This window comes from Ceratotherium simum, chromosome 10 (genome assembly GCF_057802395.1).
Source record: "Ceratotherium simum simum isolate JZ-2026a chromosome 10, ASM5780239v1, whole genome shotgun sequence".
Taxonomy (NCBI): Eukaryota; Metazoa; Chordata; class Mammalia; order Perissodactyla; family Rhinocerotidae; genus Ceratotherium; species Ceratotherium simum.
In genome coordinates this window covers 31,785,686-31,808,199 of record NC_141909.1, presented here as the reverse complement: position 1 = coordinate 31,808,199, position 22,514 = coordinate 31,785,686, and the positions used below count along the sequence as shown (strand labels likewise).

Below are 22,514 nucleotides of genomic sequence, written 5' to 3'. Positions count from 1 at the left end.
ATGTGCTTCTCATTCTGCACGAACACTGCAAGGTTGTCTTAGCATCTGCTGGTGGCCATACCTCCTTCTGTTCCCTGCTGCAGAAACCTGACTCTAGATACCCATTTCCAGTAAGTATATAGGACCTTCCAAAATACTGGGTCTCAAGATAGAACCCAATTTTCCACTCTCTCTGGGTTGAGGTATGAAAACCTATAAAAAAAAAAAATGCTCTAGGGGGGACCATTTTTTTTCTTGCTCATTTTCTGAGATCCTTGAGAAGTTTCCCATTGAAATTTTTTTAGAAAAAAAAAATCCTTGGGGAGCACAATTTTCCTTCTGAAATTTTGCAGATATTTCTGAACCTTCACACCAGTTACTCTGGGATTAATCACATGAATATCATGAATCTTTTTTAGGTAACTAAGCAAAGAACAATTTTTCAATCTCTGCTTTGCCATTTTCTTTATAATTGTGGGCTAGTGACAAATGTTCCTTCATCTGTAAAATGGTGATAATATTAGCCTACTTCAGGGAGATTTTGTAAGAATAATAGAAGAAAAGCCTTTAAGCCAGGCTATAGCAACCAGCCCCACACAATGTTTTCTAAGGAATTTGGGAGAAGTGGGAGGGAGCACAGAGGGAGTAGGATGATAGAGGGAAACTCAGAGAAAGAAGCCCAGCCCACCTCTCCCCTAGGTATAGCATCTCACCTTATCTTTCTCTAACACAAGCTCTCTCCTACGATCTACTTCTTCTGGTCCAGCAGTTTCTCCAACAGACCGCCTCCAGGTCCCAGGGATCTATTATGCCCATGTTAAAGATCTTTGCTTAAGATTTTGTTTGAGACTTTCACATTTCTATACATGCATTGCTGCTTTCAAGACTACACAAAATATGGTAATGCCATGGCTAAAGATTCTCTTATTAAGAAAATTATAGTAGTGTGGAATCTGTTCACGTTTCACCTTGGAGACCACATACATTACCATCCACTTCGTTTTTAAATGGTTGACATGCTCCTTTAGCTCCATGTCAGTAAAGCAAAGTCTGGTCTACAGGGTAGACCATTCTGTAATTCTTACATACGTAGTCAGCCTGGGAGATAACAAAGTAATACCCACCGTTGGAGAGCTATGGGAAAAAAAGAGACCAAACTCAACTGAACACCATCATGTCAGAATAAAATAAAGCCACAACTGGTTTGGATTTGAAAGGAAATCATATTTTTTGTAACTATGTATGGTGACAAATGGTAACTAGATTTATTGAGGTGATCATTTCACAATATACACTGACATCGAATCATTGTGTTGTATACCTGAAACTAATATATGTTATATGTTAACTATACCTCAATTTAAACAAAGGAAGTTACATAGAGGAAAGTATATTTCTTTTGGTCCACCCAATTAAATAAGATTTAGCTCTACTAGTAGTTGCAAAATACCCACTCTTTTCTATTGAAAGCACTTAGTTTGCAGAGAATGTGTATCAGTAATTATAGATCAAGCCACTAAGAAAAAATCAGGATTCAATATGTAACAAATTAAAATTGATTTTTTTGATCACAGACGTCACAATGTTTTCAAATTACTATAACACACTTTAATAATGACCACTAAAAAAGAGTTAGGCCTCTAAATTGTATTTGTGTATGAACTTAAAATAATGTGATCACTCCACTTTTTAATTAAATAAAATTTTAGTATCTCTATTGAATTTGATCAAGATGTTTATCCATAAATATAGCTAAATAACAACTAACTCCTTCTTCCATAAACAAGATCAAGACAAAAGATATACTCATTGAGCATAAAATCTGATAATTTTTAGGTTAGCTTCACAAGTCCTAAAAAGGACTAGACTAGATGATTTCATATTCATTTCTCCTTTCCTTTCCAACTCCCTGCTCTGTATCATAAGCCAGACCCCTCTACACTTGAGATCCTTTTCCCGAATATGTCAGAAGGCCAGTGATCCTGCTGTAATTTCAACCCCTCCTTCTCTGTGCCTTTCCACTCAACTTCTCAACAATTATAAAATCAATGATGTGTCATCTCTAAGTTACTATTGAAACACCCCATAAATCAACAGATGTGCTTTTGATTCAATGCATTACCCTCATTCCTTTTCTGCTAGACCCTAAAGAAGAAATCATTCAGATTAGGGGAAATTATTTCCAGAAGAGAATCATCAAAGAAGCGTTTCATGGCCTTCTAAATCTACATCACATCTGTAAAACTTTGTGAAGTATTAATTAAGCACCATCACTGCAAGATACTACTAAAAGTGGAATAGGTCTATGTATATACACAAATGCATATATATAATAAATCAAATGTAAATAAATATATACTATTGCAGTAGATGATAGTTGTACGCATGTGTGTTTAATATTTTTGGCAGCTCAGCATCCACTTCTGCTTTCTGTAGGATGCAAATTTTATTTTGGAGAGTTTCTTCTTTCCTATTGTATTGTCTTGGTGGAACAGTAAATTCAGATGCCTGCCTCCCACTAAGAATGTCAAATAAATAGATTTCCTCACACTGTCTCAGAAGAGCCAGAAGCCCAGGGAATCAACTGCTATCTTCCAGGATTTGCATCTCATGTGAGAGATGCTAGGGTGGAAGAAGCTGTTGGAATCCCATACTATCCACATGTGGTGCCCTGACATGATTGTTCCTGGTCTGGAAACATTCTCAGTCCTTCAGAGCAGCCTTAAGTAATGACTATTACCACTCCCTGTTCTCAGCTTTCCAGTCTATTCGCTGATCTCCTGGTAAATTTCCAGGAAATTCCTTTCTTAAATTGCCCAAAGTCAGTTTCTGTTGCCTGTAACCCAAGGACCCTAACCATTACAGCTACTGATGAATAAACACAGAGTAAGAACACACATTAAATATACTATTTACATTCTGGACAATTAGTGTATATGGGTAGATGCATTCTGTTGATCAATGAGTAAAGAGTTGAATTTTCAGGCAGGAAGTTGAATTTTCAGGCAGGAAGGCTGCCATGAGCTCTTTTCAGGGGAATGACAAGAGCTGAGAAAACATCTTTTTCAGACATAATATATATATTCCAGATCTATTGGTATGTCCCCAAATTTCATTAACACCTTCAATGGAATATGAATTAAAATTGGCAACAGGGTTGTTCAGTAAGAACTCCAACAGCAAAGAAGTGAGTTACCTCCCTGTTTTGAAAAATTTCATATTTTATGCAGCAATTTTAAAGAGCATTTGATCTAACTATTCCACAAATGTATAGTTTATTATGCTCAAATAGCTAAGGATGTTTTATTTTTCACCCTTTGCAATCTTTTTTCCTTTTCTTTTCTTTTATTGAGGTCACATTGGTTTATAACATTATATAAATTTCAGGTATACATCATATTTCAACTTCTGTATAGACTGCATCATGTTCACCACTGAAGTCTAGCTGCCATCTGTCACTGTACAAATGTCCCCTTTTACCCCTTTCCCTCCACTCCCACCCTCTTCCCCTCTGCTAACTACCAATCTATTCTCTGTATCTATATGTTTGTTTGTTTGACTTCCACATGAGTGAAATCATATGGTAATTGTCCTTCTCTGTCTGACTCATTTATTAGCTACTTACCATCCTGATTCCCCCATATCGCCAGGCAATGAGGGGATTTCTTTCTTTGTTGATGCAGAACATTAACTTAATGTTGCAGAATTTAAGGTCTTCTCTTTTATAAACTTATAATATCCTTTCTCTCCCTGTGCAGTAAGTCTGATTTAATTATCTCCCAGAAATCAGTAAAGGTACTATTTTTGTCTTTGCTTGCTCTTAATCCGTATTTGATTAAAGTACCACATGCTTAATTGGACTGGGTTTCCCTCAACCTCCTCAATTCTAAATATCAAAGGCAGCAGTGGGACTGCTGGGGTGATTTTAACAGGTTCCTTGGATTCAACAGACTGTTCTGGGATAAGCAGTAAATCGGCATAATCCACAGAATGCAGGTTCCTCTTCTCCTTGGTGCTGCCCTGTACTGCCAGGCCCCCCACACCTCTTCTGAGCACAGGTCCCCTTCTCTTTCACAGTTCTAGCCAGCAAGGGAAGAGACGATATTCATAGGAATGAGGAAGGTGGGTGTGTGAAACGTATTACTCCCCATTCTAATAGGCTGGAATCTTTTTCAATCTTGTAGGTCTTTGCAAGACTTCAAGTGCTATTTGATTGAAGCCCTGCAATATTGACAAGAAAGGGCTCACCAAAACCTTCAACATTTGAAAAGGAAAGAGAAAAACATAGGTCCCATCAACACATATTTTTAAAGAAAGTATAAGTATCATTGTGATGCTTTTACCAATGAGTGAGTTTTTAGGATGTCAAGAGAAATAGAAAAGGAGACAGAGAAAGAGAGAGAGAGAGAGAAAAATCTCTCTTAGCTCAAAGAGAGAGTGATATGATACCAAAATTATTTTCCCACCAGGAGACCTTTCCAGGGTCTCGATGACACAAGGCACAACTGTAACATAGGCAAGTTGATAGAGGTAAGGACAATTTCAACTCTACCCTCTATGTTAGTTTCCTGTGGAGCTGCCATAACAAAGCACCAGAAACTAGATGGCTTAAAACAACAGAAATTTTTTCTCTCACAGCTCTGGAGGCTAGAAGTCTGAAATCCAGGGATTCGCAGGGTTGGTTCCTTCTGGAGACGCTGAGGGAGAATCCATTCCATGCCTCTCTCCTAGCTTCTCGTCTCTCCTTGCTTCTGGTGCTTGCTGACAATCCTTGGCGTTCCCTGACTTGCAGATGCATGGCTCCAATCTGTGACTCCGTTGTCACATGGCACTCTCCTTGTGTGTCTCTGTGTTCCTGTGTACAAATTTGCCCCTTCTTGTTAAGGATACCAGTTATTGAATTAGAGCTCACCACAATCCAAGATCTCTCTCTCCTGACCTCACCTTTACTTCTCTCTTCTTCAGAAACTTCCTCCCTACTTTTCTCCCCAAAATACTCCAGCCACAACTTCCAGGCCACTATGCTGATGCTATAGCCAGAATAACAGGTACCCTTTCACGGGATACCTGGTGCTGCCGAGTTAATCGTGTTTTTTGGTATTAAAGTTGCAGAGACTGGTAGCCACTTCCCTTTTCTTTTCTGGACACACGGCTGGACCTCACATCCCAGCTCCCTCATAGTTAGGTATAGCCATGAGTATACCTATGAATTCTAACAAGTAGATTGTGAGGGATGTGCGCCACTCACAGGTCTGGCCCACGAAACTTCCATGCACAGTAATCCGTGCTCTTTCCCCATGCACTAGCCTGATGCAACAAACATAACCACTTTGGAAGCCACATGGCAAGGATGGCAGAGCCACAAGATAGAGGGCGCCTGGGTCCCTGAATCACCAACAGGAGCCTCCAATCAAAGAATACACTTTAGGGCATCACATAAGCAAGAAATAAACTTCTATTCTGTTTGTTATACATTCTTTACTCAAATTTGTTACAGCAATGAATCTACCTTAATTAATATGCACCTTCTTTCTGAGGTGCCCCCCATATCTGTGTGCTTTCTTACACTGTTTTTCACTAGAGCATTTCATCAGGCAATAGTGTTTCTGAAAACACTGCAGATGGTGTAAAAGAACCTGACCCTTATTGATGATAAAACTTCACTGAACAACAGGCTTCTATATTATTGTGCAGAAGAAATAGAGCAAGCTTTAGAGTCAGACTGAGTTGGATTCTTTTCCCACAATATTCTGCCCAGGTGATCAGTATCAACTCACTTTATCTCTCTGACCCTAAACCCTTCTCTGTAATTGGGATAACAAATTATCCCAATTAATTATTAGGTTAGTTGCAAGAAGTAAAGTTTAAGGAGTAGAATCAATGCACATAGCACAGTGCCTGGTACATAGTAGATTCTCAATAAATAGGAGCTAATACTATCATTATCATTTGTATGTATTAGTATTTGCTTGATGCATCTTTTTTGTGTGTGTGTGTGAGGAGATCAGCCCTATGCTAACATCTGCAAATCCTCCTCTTTTTTTGCTGAGGAAGACTGGCCCTGGGCTAACATCCATACCCATCTTCCTCCACTTTACATGGGAGGCTGCCACAGCATGGCTTGCTAAGCAGTGCGTCAGTGCATGCCTGGGATCCGAACCGGCGAACCCCGGGCTGCCGGAGCGGAGCCCGCACACTTAACCGCTTGCGCCACCAGGCCGGCCCCTGATTGTACCCTTTAAGTATAGGAACAATATCTTATTCATGCTTTTATCCTCAGCATGAAGTATGAACTCCTAGAAGACATGGACTATGACTAATTTATCTTTGTAACCCCACAGCTACAAGAGTGATGATTACTTCAATGAAGGAAAGCTATCCTTCGTATCAATATTATTCACTAACTGTGACCTCCAAAACAAGGATCATGTCTCTAACTCGTTCTCTAGAATCTAGAAGATGATCTGCACATAATAGGCCCTCGACAATAGTAATTAATAAACTGATTTCTCTCTGGTAGGTAGATGATATGATTCTGGTCCTGCGGATTGGTGGGAGAGAGTAGTTGCTATTAGCAGATGGGTCAGTAAGAGAATCTAGATTCCAAATCAAGAGTAGCCCGGAGTTCCCTCCTATTATGTGTATGTGGCATCGCTCCCCACCACCACCAGAACATGGATTCAAAGCTAAGCATGCTCCAGTTCCCACTTGTGTAATTAAAGGTAAACAGCACAGCCTTCCCAGCCTACCTCACAAAGTTGTCATGAAGGTCAAACACCACAATAGGTGTGAAGTGATATACATGTATAAAAGGATTCTATTATTGTTGTTATTGTTATTATCACAAAGCCAGCTTGTATCACAAAGAGTACTTGTTATCAGTACTCTTGTGGTTTTGATCCTTTCCCCTCATCTGGTGGAAGATCCTAGGTCATGTTCTTTCCCTGCATAAGGCATGAACGTAAAGTAAAATATTATTATTATTAAGACCAATATTCTCATATTAAATATTACATAAAGATAAACATATTACATAAAGACAAATATTTTTATTATTAAATTGACTGTTTCTTGGAAACATACCCAGAAGTGACTCATTTCCTAAAAAATAGAGTAATAAAACATTTCATTTCACCGACACAAGACTGTAACACAGGCAAGTAAGACTAGCAGGTGATAAGTCACTTTTCACTTTATCAAAATTGTTTTAGTAATGAGTAGAAATGAAAAATAGGAATCAGGAGGAGAAGGCAGAGCAAGCACTGATGTGAGAAAAATAGGTTGAAATTAAGCTTTGACATAGCTGGAGGAAATGTAGTTCAATCACACTGTATATAAATAATTGTCCTGATTACATCTAAAGAAGTTTGAAAGAAGGTGTGGTCAAGTCAGAGGGGACACCAGGAGGGCTGCCAGGCCTCAGGCCTAATGACCCCTCAAAGTTACATTTCCTTGTGGCTTTCTCCCTCGGGCAAGGCCAAGTCTTACCCTTTGTAGGCTCTGATATTTCGTGTTGTCAGCATGCAAGAATGAATCCAGCTCTTGAGGATTTAAGCTCATGAGAGACTGAGTGATAAAGAAGAAAGACAGTCTATTCATTTACACGAAGCCATGTGGTATTCGGGATCTTCATGTGTGCCTCCTTTAACCAGCCCAGCCTCTCTGATTATGAACACACAACATGGAAATACAGACTGAAAGCAGAAGTTCACTTTGTGAGCCTGGCCTCGGAGCTAGTTGGAGGATTCGGATTATATGACTTTCAGTCCATTCATCACCACAATGGGAACACACCTGCCTCTAGGGGTCAGCACATCAAGTCAGGGAAGATGGCCGCCCTCCACCTTCCTAAGATGGAGTTTGAATGGACAGTGCCAGCATGGGCCTCTTTGTCTCTTGTTTCTCTGCATCCACACTCACCCATCCTTCACTCCCCCACCTACGCCTGGATGTCATATTCTTTCTCATTCTTCATAATATTGATAAGGTCAAACAGCGTTCCTGAGCTTCCTGTTGATTGCATGTGAAATGCTTTATTTCTAAGGTGAATCTTGCCAATACCTTCTCTCAGGGGCCATGTGATACTTTTAGTCAAGTTGTCACCTCTGCTTATAAGAACTAGTGTTACTTTTCCCCAGAGAAGAATATATTTGGCCTGTTTCTGATGCAAATGCTACACATTTGATGGTTTCATCTGTGAATCCTTAGGTATTCAACTTTCATCTGAGAGACAAATATTCTTATCATTAAACTGACTTCAGAAGCACAAACTCCTTGCCAAAGGAAGTCTGGAATGAAAAATTTTGTAACCAAAAAAACAACGGGTACCTGAGGAGCATGGAGGTGATTGAAATAACCATGGACTGGGAATCAGAACACCTGGGTGCCTGACCTCATTCAGCCACTAAAGCTCTGGCAGAACTTTTTTTTCCCTCCAGTCTCAGTTCCTTATCTGGAAAGTAAAAGAGTTAGATGTGATCATTTCCAGGGTTTCTTTTAGCTCTAAATTTTTATGATTCTAAGATACTAGAGCTGACATGCCATACTACTGAAAATCATTGCTAAGATGGGGAAAGGAAAAGAGCTCCTGGTGACTGAGCCTTTCCAAAGTTCCAGGCTCTTTGCACACACCATCTCATGCAATCCCTACAACCACCCTAGGAGTAGGTCTATCATCATCTGCATTTCACAGGTGAAGAAACTGAGGTCCCGAGAAGTTAGGTGATTTGCCCAACATTATGCAGTGAATGTTTGTGTCCCCCAAAATTCATATGCTGAAGTCCTAACCCCCAATGTGATGGTCTTTGGAAGTGGGGCCTTAGGGAGATGATTAGATTTAGATGAGGTCATGAGGATGCATCACTGTCCCTCCTCATGATAGGATTAGTGCCCTTATAAGAAGAGACCAGAGAGCTTCTCTCTCTCTCTCTCTGCCTTGTGAGGACACAGCAAGAAGGCGGCTGTCTGCAAGCCAGGCATTGAACCCTTACCAGGAACCAAATCAGCCAGCACCTTGATCTTGGACTTCCAGCCTCCAGAGCTGTAAGACATAAATTTCTATTGTTTAAGCCACCCAGTGTGTGGTTTTTGTTATAGCTACCCAAGCTGACTAAGTCATCAGTTAGTACTAGATCTGAATTCTGGGCTAAAAATAGAGGCCAAATAAAACCAAAAAATATCTGAAGAAATTGTCCCCAGGGCAGACTGCTGAATGCCAACAGTCCCAGTTCTTAGGTGCTGCTACTCTGAGGGCAGGATTAGAAATTAATTTGTGTCAGTGCCAACCCTACCCCTGAATGCTTAGCAAATGATCTAGATGATCTGGTTTGAAGGACAAGCACTCTAGAGGCCACCTTGTGCAAAAGCATCTCACTGGCTCAGGAGCTAGGAAGCTGGGCACCATTTGAAAGCTTCTGGAATAAGCACTGCTCTCTTCCTGAGGCTCTGCAAATTCCACTGAGTTAGGAGGCAGACACTCATTGCTCTGAACTGGCCTACTAGATGCAATTGGCAAAACAAGAGAGCCCCAGATGCCTAGAGAGAAGGTGGGGATGGGGAGGAGAAAAATGACTAGAGGAGACAGGAGAAGGAGGAGAGGGCAGATGAGGGCAACCACCTACTTCTCCCTTTGCTGGGACCAATCCTACAGTGGAGAATTCTGCCCCTGGCTTGAGCTGGGATGCTAAAGCCATTATTTATAGCTTACAGCCTCCCAAATCAGGCAGCACTACTCACATGGGAAGGTTACCAGAAGAAGCAGGGAGCATGTCATGATGGGGACTTTACTACAGCAGATGGTGGCCATGTGAGCTGTGATGGCAGCTTGTTCAGAGTGGATTCCATTCTGCTTGAATGGCATCTGTTTCCCTGCAAGGGCTGAGCCTCCAGATCTGCTGACACTGCTTCTCTTGAATCCAAGTCTGTCGCCAGCTCAGCACCCGGAGCCTTCAGCCCACGGCGGGCTGCATTGAGCTCAGGCAGAAAATGGAAGTTCCCCTTCCTACCTCATTAAAGGAACCATCTGAGTTCACTTCTCTAACAGGAGCAATTTGGGCTGAATTTAGTCTTGAGCAGTGATGAGCAAAGGCATCAAGTTTCATGATCCATCCTATGCGTTAGTAAGAAACGCACTGGAGTAAGAAAGAAATCTCGGCACACGTCCTTACTCTTATGGGGAATATTCGACTCCATCTGCTGCTTCACATGCTGAGTGCTATGGATGGCAGTCATTTCTAAGAAACCATAAAAAAATTTTTTACAGACCATACTTTGCATTTTTATATCCATTGAGCATATTACTAGGCACCAGGCAGAGAATACTATGGGTCACAAAATCTCATTGTCTTTAAATGTATCTATATTCAAAAAAGGAAGCCATTCTGGATGTTTCATCTGGAATATCCAGATAATGAAGATGCCACAAATGAGATTTTTCTTATAACATCTTTCCTAATCCTTTGCTTCATTTCCCATGTGTTGACCCAGTTTTCATTTCAGCCTCTTCAGCTCCGTCTGGGGCATGAGATTTATTGTTCCAGTATGGACCGTAAGGAGGAAAGCATGAGAATGAGATCATAGCTTTCGCTAAACCCCACTGCCCCAAAACACAATGAGAGGCTTTTGGCAGCCTGGCCAGTCCAACAGGAAGGCCAGTGGCTGAGAAACAGCGCCGAGCTTTAGCTAAGCACTGGGTGTTGAAAAGTTTCATGCAAAAATCCTGAAGCAGAGCAGTAAAATTTTCAGGGAGTGAAGTCCCCTGACTCCTGTCCCAGAAATAGTGTTTATTGGGTGGTTGGCCTCTGGCTCCCAGCAACCCAGTCTCAATTTCCATCAGGCAAATAGAAATGAACGCAAACTTTCCGCTGCCCCTCCTCCCCACCCTCCCAAAGCGACCAAGGGTTTGCAACAGGCTCTGACTTTTCTCACTTCCTTCCTGAGCACAAGCTCTCAGCACCCTCTGCTCCACACAGAAAGTGGATGACAAAGAGTCAGGCTCTGGGGAGCAGAAACACACAAAGCAGAGCCCCAGGCATGGGGGCCACCGTGGGGGGAGTGTGGAGAGGTTCAAAGTGCCCTTAGAGTTTAAGGTCCAGGCATTTGAACATCTGTCCACCTTAGTCATTTACTGATGGAAAAACTAGCTCGGAGGGGGCAGTGGGAACCTAAGACTAAAAAATTAGGGGCAAAGCACGGCCTAAAATTCAGGTCTCCTGATGACTCTCTGCCTTCTACTCCTCACTGTCTCCTTGTGCAAGGAATGAGAAGAGAAAGGAAGTAAGAGGATCTTGGAGTGGAAAAGTTTGAGAACTGGAGAAGTCCAGCCTAAGGGTTTTCTGAATTAGAAATTGTGCAGCTTTAACCTGCTCTGCCCACATTCCTCACGAGGCATCTGGCTGGCGGCTCCTAAGACCTGTCCCCATCGCATTGTCCCAGCTCTGAATGCGGTGCGGCAATAACAGAACTCAGCTCATTCCCCAGCCGCAGAGGAAGAGCCCTCGGGATCCCAGGGCCTCCCTCTTGCAGCCTGGGCAGCCTGCAGCTACAGTGGAAACATGTGGAAACTTACAAAAGGGAAGCTGTGGTTCAGCATCCGCAGAAAATACGTGGAGACGGAGTGTTGAGGGCTTCAAGCTAACCCACAGCTGCAGAGGTCCCTGTCCTACCACCTCCGCAGGCGTCGTGCAAAAGCTGGTGCCTGGGGCAGAAACAGTCCCATGAACTCATTTTAAAACAGGGTTTTGAAAGTTAAAAATAAAAAACACAGTTTCCTCTTCTTTAGATTGTGGATCTACTTGTAGCACAAAACCTAGATGTTAACCCGGGGCCACGGCATCTTTAGGAAATGCATATTCACGGTGAGATCCAAGCCTCCAGGATTTTTCATGTGGGTCCTCCAGGTGCTGTTACCTGCCTTGTCCCTTCTCATGTACCAAGATAACAGTGATCACTCTTTGTGGTACATGCTAGGGATCTCAAATACATCAGGCAAAGTACGTGTTATTCTTCCCATTTTACAGATGAATAAAATGAGGTTAAGAATTTCTAGTTGCACAGTTTGCCCCAGATTTACAGCTAGCTGGTAACAGGGCTGCGATTCAAACTCAGGCTTGAGTCTGAAACCTGGATTCTTTCCACAGTGCTTCTCCTTCCCCCCATCTCAGGTACAGTTGGTCAAAGCTCACTTAATCAACTCAGACCTACTCTCCTCAAAGCTGAGCGCATAGAAACCCCAGTACACTCACCCACCCCACATTCCCCTTGAACATAAAGACTCAGCAAAGGTGAACTCTACTGTCACTGTCTCCTCAAAATACTAACCAAAGAAAGGCAAACTACCTCCTTCTTCATGAGATACCTAAAAGTTCTCCTTCTGATATGCCAACCATGGATCCACTTTTAAAATGAGTTCCCCATGCTGGCTGCTATCAAGTTGGTTTCATCTTTCTGTAATACTTATAAACATATGCGCATACCAGCCTGTCTACTTCAGGTTATAATTCTAGACAGAAGAAATCTAGAATGTCTAATTTTTTGATTCATGTCAGACGGAAAATAACTCAGAATTAGATATTTAATGAATTTTTGAACTCTACAGTAAAGATGATGATGATGGTGATGATAATGACGGGATAAAGGCCTGTGTGGCTCTGTCCTGTAAAAGACCCAGAGCACTTCACCGAAATTATCCGTCAAGATTTCCCAACGAGCTGCAGTAGAGGACTCAGTAGACTTGGGAAGCAGAATCTCTGTGAACTGGTTTTCTCTGGTAGTACCAGATAAGGGTTTAGTGCATCCTCTCCCCCAGGGCACTTACAGCGGGAGCAGAAGAGGCTCAGAGGCTGCAGGAGGCAACTGCCTCAGGAAGAAGTGCCTGTCAGCAAACAGAAGCATCACCTGCTCCCACAACAGGGAACCAACCATCTCTGAGTCATAACTCACCAAGCTCAGAGCCAAACTGACAGGTTGGAGAAGGAAGTCAACGGAACCTTCACATCAGGTGCGTGGACTACTGGTTTCCCTGATAACACGCTGAGCATGACTCTAAGTGGAGGAAGCTAGAGCAGAGATCCTGGTCCCCTGTGAGCCAGCTGCATGTCTTGGCATTTTCCCAGAAGGCTTTGCGTCCCATTGCCAAGCCCACTGAGTAGGGTCAGTGTGATGGTACAGAGCCTCACTCACTAAACAGTAACAGCCACAGCTGTGGTCTGAGTATGAAATAAGGGCAGAAATAACGAAGGTAAGAACTGTGGAGACACTTTCACATCACTAAGGGACTGCTCTCAGAAGGCACTCAGACCCTGGCTGTGAATATCTTTTAAAATGCTCAGAAACTTTTCCCCCAGGTTTTCTACATAAGTCAAAAATTACCTTTAGCTTCTGAAGCAATTAGACTTAAGTGATTGCAAATAAAGAATACAAATAGCTCATGTTATGCATTGAGTCAATATATCACACACCCCAGGCTAATAGCTGTTGCCCTGATTCCATCTTGCATTTATGACATTTGCTTTTTATTGTATTCATGGTTTGCTGAGTGCTTTCAGGGAGAATAAATAAGGCTTTGAAAGAGCAGCACAGGGAATTTATAAATTGGAAGTCTTTTTTACTTTTAAATAATTTTACACTTATAAGCAATTGTATGTCAATGGCTTGCAATCATTTAAGAAGCTATACATTTTTGGAAAGGAAATTTACTTTAATATGAACACTTTCTGGATTGCTTTAGAAATAGGACACAGAAATCCATCCACAAATTCATATTTCAACCATCTCTTGTCATTTCTGTTATTTTATTCCACAGCTCGTAGAGATGAGAACTCGAAAAGAATAGAAATGTGCTTTCTGACTCATATACATCCTCATTCTGTTTTAATTGCAGGTAAAGATGATACACTATAGTGAAGGCTTTATTACAATTCAGAATGAGCTGTATGGGATGGGGACATCGAAAGATGCATGACAGTTAAATTCAGAAATACTGGTCATTTCCCTGTATCTGGTACTGCAACAGATAAATAACAGTCATGTCTTTGATTGCATCTGCTTAAATAAATGGCATTGGCTTGGTATAAATATTGAATGCTATCTTTTATATTAGAGTAAGCATTAGCAATGATACTCCTGTCTCTGCATTTGAGGTCAGGTGAAAAGATTAGTGTGCCAGTTTCTAAGATGATGAACTCTGACCGTTCCTTCTCTCTAACACCCACATCTAAGCAGTCACCAGGCCTACCACATGGTCTTAGAGTTGCAGGGGAGAGGAGTGGGGAAGAGAACACAGTTTGGAGCCAGGCTAAGTCCAAATCCTGGCTCTACCACTCACCAGCACTGCGACTTTGACAAGCTCTTTGGTAACTCTGTGCCTCATTCTCCTCCTCTGGAAAGTGGGGCTGGTAACTCCCACTGTTGTGCAGACTCATCGGGTTATATGGAAAGCACTTAGAACAGTGTCTGGCACATAAGAAATGCTACATAAGCATCAGCCCTTTTGACAAATTTTTTGATGTTGGTGCCTTGCTTAGGACTTGTATTTCCACTCCTCTCCAGCCCCTACTTCCCCCTGCCCCCACCCCCGCCCCAGTCGACTGCAACAAGTAGGTCCCAGCTGGGCTTCCTGCTTCTACTATATCCCACCCCATCCACCTCCAGTTCAAATCTAATATCCCCTCCTTCGTGGTCACACTGTGCTGTAGACATTTCCATCACAGTACCCACTGCACTTTGTACTTTTTTTATCTATCTATATTTGTGTGGAGTGGGGCTACGCATACACATTTGGAAAGCAGTGAAAAATAAGTTGGGTGAACGGGAAAAGGCAGTCAAACAACATAACAAAAAAGATTTCAACTTGCAGAAAAAGGTGGCCAGTGAGAGATTTTTGGTAGCAGGAGCCCAGGACATTGAAGACAGGAATGAGTCATCTTTAAGTTCAAATTATTTGCATTTCTGAGATGAGAAAAGGACCCAAAACTTCAGTAAAGCCTGGTACACACACAGTGGGCTTGTAGTAAGTGGTTTGGAACCAAATCAAGGATAAATAGCTGAGTGCCACATAGGAGTTGAGATGAAGTAGATGGAAGAGAGGAGCCACGGAAATGAGACAAAACTGAATACGGGAGCTTAGGGGTGCTTACAACCCGCAGTCAGAATGAAAATATAAACCTTCAGGTATTTGCAGAAATCTTGGTGATGAGGGTAGGTTCTCAGGATATGTGCAATGAAAGGCTCAAGGCTGTATTATTTTAAATCCCAAAATACAGGTGTTGGCTCAGGTCCTCCAAGAAGCAGACAGGATGGACTGTGTATGAGATTTACTGGAAGAAACACCCGTGATGGAGTAAGAGGTGAGAGCTGGAGAAGGTGAGAAGAGACTTCAGAGAGAGATGCAGGTCTGACTCCCGAGAAAGGAGAGGGGGAAGGAAGGAAAACTGGGTAGAAAGAGCCTTAGATCACAGAGAGTTCTAAGAAAGATCCAGGGGCCGGCACCGTGGCTTAGCGGTTAAGTGCGCGTGCTCCACTGCTGGCGGCCCGGGTTCAGGCGCCGGGCGCGCACCGAAGCACCACTTGTCAGACCATGCTGTGGTGGCGTCCCATATAAAGTGGAGGAAGATGGGCATGGATGTTAGCTCAGGGCCAGTCTTCCTCAGCAAAAAGAGGAGGATCAACATAGATGTTAGCTCAGGGCTGATCTTCTTCACAAAAAAAAAAAAAGAAAGAAAGATCCAGCCAGGCTGATGGAAAGTCCTTGAGTCAAAGTCACTCTTGGAGGAGTCCTGCATCTCACAGCTGGTCATAGTACCCCCACCACGCTAGTAACAGCCCACTGAAAGTGGGTACTCAGTGCAAACGTGATGGTAGATCCAGAGGAGCAGCAACTGAGGCTATGAGTCAATCTTGCTCTCAGAGCAGAGGGTTAAAGCTGGACATTTTCATCACTACCACTCAGGGTTACCTCAGCTGATAGAAATCGTGTTTGATTCATCATTTGGTACTTAACTGCTCAATCGACGTTTGTTGCATTGACAAATTGATCCATCCCGCACACCAAATAATCATCCTAAACAACTATTGAAACCAAGTGTTGTGCACAAGAGAATTCATTATACTATTCTTTCTATTTTGTTGTATTTAAATTTTTCCTTAATGAGAAGGTTTATTAAAATATTATTTAGAAACATTATGGTAGTTCCTCAAAAAATTAAATATAGAATTACCAAATGATCCAGCAACTCCACTTCTGGGTATATACTCAAAAGAGTTGAAAGCAGGGACTCAAACGGATATCTCCACTCCACTCTCCACTTCACAACAGCACTATTCACAATAGTCAAAAAGTGGAAACAACCAAAATGTCCATCGACAGAAGAATGGATCAACAAAATGTGGTCTATACATACATCGGAATATTATTTGATCTTAAAAAGGAAGGAAATTCTGACACATGATACAACGTGGAGGAAACTTGAGGACATTATGCTAAGTGAAATGAGCCTTAGTGAAAATGAGCCTGAGTGAAAAGACAAATACTCTATGATTCCACTTATATGAAGTAACTAGAGTAATCAAACTCATAGAGACAGGAAGTAGAATGGTGGTTACCAGGGACTGGGAGGAGGCGAGAATGGAGAGAGAGAGTTTAATGGATACAGAGTTTCAGTTGGGAGAGAAAAAACAGTTCTGGCTATGGATGGTGGTGATGGTTGAACAATAATGTGAATGTACTTAATGCCACTAAAGTATACACCTAAAAATGGTTAAAATGGTAAATTATATTTTATGCACATTTTACTACAATAAAATAAGTTATTTAGAGAACATATCTGACAGGGGGAAAAAAACTAAAATAAGGATGCTCCATGCTACATGTGCTCTTATGCCCCAAGTCCCCTCTCTGCCTCCAGATCCCCAGTGAAGTTAGTACAGTTACAGACTTCTCCCAGCCCAGCCATTTGGCTGGTGGGCTGGTTCCAGGGCTTTCTCTAATTATCTTCCTCTGGAAGTCTGCCTAGGGCAATTTTTCAGACTCCACTCAGGAGCCTCCTCTTGGAGCAGCCATTCCCAGCCAGCCAGCCATTCCTGCAAAAGGCCACAAAGCCCATGTCTTTGTAGCTTCTTAAACCCCAGACACTGGCCCTGTCCTTTGCCTCCGTCACGTGAGATTTCTCTGTTTAAAAATAAAAGTACAGTTGTTTTGGTAAAAGTAGCCAGATGGCATTTCTTTACCTCAAAGACTTCTGTCAGGACAATGGAGCGAGAAAGAAAACCCGAGTGAGAGACTGAGTCTTTGGCAGGAGGGTGCCACGTTGGGCTGGCCCAGCTGGGCATGCGCTCTGTGTTAACAACAAAGAGGATGAAAGGAGCAGGAGGACAGGAGGCAAGCCTCGGCCTGCCTCTGATACCAGCTCGCCTCTCCTTTTGCTCCTGCTTCTGACCCTGATCATGAGACTCTTCTTGCTTCCCGCTCTGCTTCAGACACTAAATGACTGCAGATACCCTGTCCTTCTCTCCATTTCCATCTTCCTTCCTGCGTCTCTGTCTGCTAACTCTATTACTTGTATCATACTAGAAGTTCCAATCCATCAGGAACCCCATGGTCAGAGTTTGGGCTCCACGTATGATGTGTTCAAGATGGTGCATCAAGTGTGTCAAATAAGATAACATGCAATGATGTGGGCACTGATTGCTCGTGCTTATAAAAGTGGCCAAGACAGCTGACCCAAGGCACCAAAGGGCCTAGATCTGTAAACTATTCAGAAGGCCAGGGGAACGGGGACAGGGAGGGCATAGGATGTTAATAAAAGATGCAAGAAGTATGGCTGTTCCCTACAGTGATGATGATTTGTTCAGAGTACCTGTGCCCCTCTGCCCCTTGAGCGGTTTGTCATGTTAGGTTACTTTTAGGCAATCCAGAACCAATTCTAAGTAGTTTAAGCAGAAAAAAAGTATTAAAGGAGATTAGTTCACTCATAGAACCTTTAGAAGAGCCCATCAGTAGGCTTTAAGCAGCCAAAAAAATTCCCCAAATCACATTCAACCAGCCCAGTGGTTACAGAGATATAGGTCCACAAAGCCAACATTGCCAACATGGGCATGCCAGGCTACCCTAGACCCTCTACCTCATGGTCTCCAGAAACTGGATGCTCTTACCACTACACTAGCCAAAATGGATCTCACACCATCCCTAGCTTCACCAGCTTCCAATTCAAAGTCTGATTGGTGAGACCTAGGTCACATGCCTGTGCCCTAACTGGAGAGATGCTGGGTAAGAATCTGGGAAACTGGCAGGTGTCTCAGTTAGGGAATTCTCCAATCATAGGTCCTACCTATGAATACTGGGCAGGCAAAAAGCATAGAACATGCCCCTTGGGCGTAGTGTTTTCACCAAAAAGCTCTGCTATTTCTGCTGCTATATAGCAATGCTTCAGATAAAGCTTTGCTACCTAGAAAATTAGATTCTATCTTGCCAAGAGAATAAAAAAGGCTAATTATGTAGACTCAAAAACCCTCAATGGGGGTGGGGGGGCGGCCCTCTGGCATAGTGGTTAAGTTTGTGCACTCCACTTCAGCATCCTGGGGTTCACAGGTTCGGATCCCGGGTGCAGACCTGTACACCGCTTGTCGAGCCATGCTGTGGTGGCATCCCATATAAAGTAGAGGAAGATAGGCATGGATGTTAGACCAGGGCCAATCTTCCTAGGCAAAAAGAGGAGGATTGGCAACAGATGTTAGCTCAGGGCTAATCTTCCTCACCAAAAAAAAAAAACCCAAAACCCTTAATATGGCCAGCCCCATGGCCTAGTAGTTAAGTTCTGTGTGCGCCACTTCAGCAGCCCAGGTTCAGTTCCCAGGTGCGGACCTACACCACTCATCAACGGCCATGCTGTGGCAGCGACCCACATACAAAATAGAGGAAGATTGGCACAGATGTTAGCTCAGGGTAAATCTTCCTCAGCCAAAAAAAAAAAAAAGCAATCCTCAAGAGTACCAAAAGTGCCCCCACTGCCTTCAGGAAAAAGAGCAAAATCCTTAGACCACCATTCAAAGTTTTCCGCAACAGGGCCCATCTGCCTTTTCAGCGTTTCTCCACTTACCTTCCAAAATTCTCTATCCTATGGCAACCACACTGGTTGACTTCTACTCCCCATCCTGAGATCAAGCACATGCTTTCACTTTGGGTGTTGTTGCTCATTTCACATCCCTACAGAGCTGTCCACCATCCACTGCCTACCCAAATCCTACATCCTTAAACACATAGCTCTGATCCCACATCCATTGCCTTCCATAACCACCTAATAGGAAGGACTTTTTCTCTTTTTCAAACTCCAATGGTAGCTATTATCTTCATAATCCATTTGTCAGCCAATCATGTACCATGTGACATCACTTCTATCATCGTCTCAAACTTTCTTTGTGTCTTCTGTTATTTATTTATTTATGCATAAATATGTCTTATCTCCCCAATTAGTCACTAAAGTCCTTGATGGCAGAGACTCTTTGTTAGACTTCTTGGAATGCCCACAGCATCTCACATAAGGCTTTGCACATTACAGGCAGTCAATAAAGATATGTGACTTTAAATTTACTTTACTCCACAGAATTTTTACCTATCACATAGGTAAAAACTATAGATGCAATTGCTTATTAGCATGGCCGTGTTCCACATGCTGACACTTGTGCATTTTCTTAAGTAGGATATCTTTCTTAGGGGAGCCAGGAAGGAAGGAGTCAGCAGTTGTCTCTTCCCCAGCAAGCATGCTGACGGAAACAGAGATAACACCTCAGCAGCTCTCATTAATCTGTTAACATTGGCCCAATATTCATCTGAATAGTGCTGATTAGGTGGTAGGTACATTCTGAGAGCTCACAAATCCTTATGGCAACTCCATAAAGTAAATGCCATTATTCCCATTTTACGGATGGGGACCCTGTATTAACTCAACTGGGGTCATGCAGTGAGTAAGGGTCAGACCCAGGGTTGAACCCAGGTAAGCTGGCTCCAGGGGTGGCACTCTTAGCCACAGGCTGGTGACCAAGATACTCTATTTCATGTTGCAAATTTAATGATGGTCTCCACAGAAAGAATATATTCTAAGAATTTTAAAGCAAATTTTTAAAACGCATTTTATTTTAACACAGAGAATAGTTCAACAGGAGAAAGCTTATTCACATTTCTCTGTCTCTAACTTTATTTGAGGGGACTTCAGATACCACACGCTGGGCTTCCTCTCGCCTTCCTTAAAGAGTCAAGTCAGATAAAGCAGGTTAGAGAAACGTCTACCTCTTTCTGGCACAGAAATTCACACAGAACATCTTAATTCTAAAGCTTCTGTGAAGATACCAAACTTTCCCTCATCTCTTTAGTTTAATGGTATGCTAATCAGACTGAGACATGTCTAAGAATAAACTCCAAAAGCCTCAATTTTCAAGAAAATACTAAGAGTGTGGTATAGATGGGTATCTACAACCTAGAAATCAACTACTCTTATTCAAATATTTGTAACACAAAGTTGTATAGGGAGGTTAAAATTTTCCAGTGGGCCAAGTCAAAAACTCCCTGTGCTTTTATTCTATTATGCTGTGTTCAACCAAGGGGGGCATTTTTACTAATCTATTGCTAGGCATTTGACTTTCTTCTCTCATTAGAAATATAGTTGACTTTATTTTTACATACCTCAATGTTTCCTATCTAAGATGTTAAGCTTCTAAATACCAGTGTCTAATAAATAGTAAGATCTCAATAAATATGTTATGCTTTCAGCTTTCACCAAGGAAAACTATAAAATTATAGAAAATCCATTTTGGATGGATGTTACTATGGGACTTTTATGCCCTTCATCTTCTAGTGCCTTCTGGTAGCAGGTACCATATGAGAAATTTCTTCTAAATTTTTGTTCTAGAAAATGTTTTGTCTCTCCTGAAGAATTGAAATTATTTATCTTATAAACAATGAAAACTGGTCTAGTTACTCATTTTACTTTGGCCACCAGGAAACTCAATGCCAATTTGCAGGCCAATTATATTTGGGTCTATATTAGATACAATTAGAATCAGAGATATTTAGAATTTCATGGCTCAGTGTGCCAGTTATCAACTTATTGCCTCTCAGCTCCAAATTCATCCTTTTTGTCTGCTCTGAAAAAGGATATGGGCCCTTTAAATGTTTTTCCTTTGTCAGCTGGCACTATGTTAACCTTTGTCAGTAGAGGACACTGAAGAGGCATTTCAGGAGGAAAGGATTTTGTTTCCTGGTTCTGGTGCTTGCTCTCCAGGCTCCTGCAGGGCTCACAACTTCTCTAGGGTCCTCTTACAGCACACGTGGCTTCCCAGGGCACAGCGCCTGCAGCAGAGGCAACTTCTCCAATGCCCGACTCCTGCAAGGCACGGTGGTCAACATTGCCTCAGCTTCCCCAACACCCCCTTGGGCAGATTTGTAGCAGACTTTCTCTGGTGAGACACCTCCCTGTGAACAGCTTTCTCCAACACCCTAGAGGGCAGATTTCCAGCAAGTTCCTAAGGGCAAGTTTCTAGATAATTCTAACAGCACAGCATCACAGTGACTTCTCTGTACCCTCTCCAGTGAGGTCTGGATCTCAGCCCTGGGGAGTCCTCCTCCCACCCTCTCAGCCCTAGAGATAGTGACTGCTCTTTACCTCTGCTATTCCCATATTCTGTAGAGTTCTCATTACTTCTTCCCAGGCAAGCCCTTGTTGCTTCAATCCCCTGTTATAATTATTAATTCTTTATGTCAGATGTTCCATGTTCTGTGTTGTTTCTCTCTCCTGATCAGACCCAGACTGACACACTTAACATATGTGCATTTTATATTTTCTTCCTACCCTGACATCTACTCAAATACATTTTACCCGTTGGGTCTATTATTTTTAAAATTCAGATTTCACTACTTTATTGTGTATGTACTTTCTTTAGTCTACTCTATTTGTGGAATTTAAAGGCTATTAATTAATTAAAATGTGTAAGCAAGTAAGTGTCATGCCTATTTAACTTGCTGCATACCATTCCCAGGAAAGAACCAGGCTCAATGCAATAAACCAATTATTTTTGATGAAGATAATGAGAGGGATGATCCTTCCATCCCAGTTAGACTTTCCTACAACTGAAATAGGACCACTAGAAGTTTAAATGTTAGTACAAAGAATAACAAATCTATAAGAGAGACTCACGATAATAATAGTTCATCATGGTGCTTCTCAAATCAAAATTTTCTTTTCCTAGATATTTCCTGAAAGTCACGTGGCCTGTCCCAGCCTAGGAACTGATTCAAGAGATGCTAAACCTGGGGCCGGCCCAGTGGCACAAGCGGTTAAGTGCGCGCGCTCCGCTGCGGCGGCCCGGGGGTTCGCTGGTTTGGATCCCAGGCGCGCACCGCCACACTGCTTGGCAAGCCGTGCTGTGGCGGCGTCCCGTATAGAGTGGAGGAAGATGGGCACGGATGTTGGCCCAGGGCCATCTTCCTCAGCAAAAAAAGAGGAGGATTGGCGGATGTTAGCACAGGGCTGATCTCCTCACAAAAAAAA

The 22,514-nt window shown here is 42.4% G+C and overlaps 2 long non-coding RNA genes across 4 annotated transcripts in view; both read right to left on the bottom strand.

The window, feature by feature from the left end:
- Positions 1-6,915, bottom strand: part of LOC147916090 (uncharacterized) — a 53,418-nt gene extending 46,503 nt beyond the window's left edge. For all 3 annotated transcript variants that reach the window (XR_015553397.1, XR_015553399.1, XR_015553398.1), the window contains exons 1-3: positions 6,729-6,915; positions 4,616-4,834; positions 693-782 (exon numbers count right to left, since the gene is read on the bottom strand). This is a non-coding gene — a long non-coding RNA (uncharacterized LOC147916090). The remainder of the gene's footprint in view (positions 1-692; positions 783-4,615; positions 4,835-6,728) is intronic.
- Positions 6,916-8,963: 2,048 nt separating this feature from the next.
- LOC147916089 (uncharacterized) lies at positions 8,964-11,718 on the bottom strand. The gene is made up of 3 exons (XR_015553340.1): positions 11,546-11,718; positions 9,715-10,211; positions 8,964-9,019 (listed from the first exon to the last, which is right to left on the bottom strand). It is a non-coding gene; the product is annotated as an uncharacterized LOC147916089 (long non-coding RNA).
- Between the last annotated feature and the right edge of the window lie 10,796 nt (positions 11,719-22,514).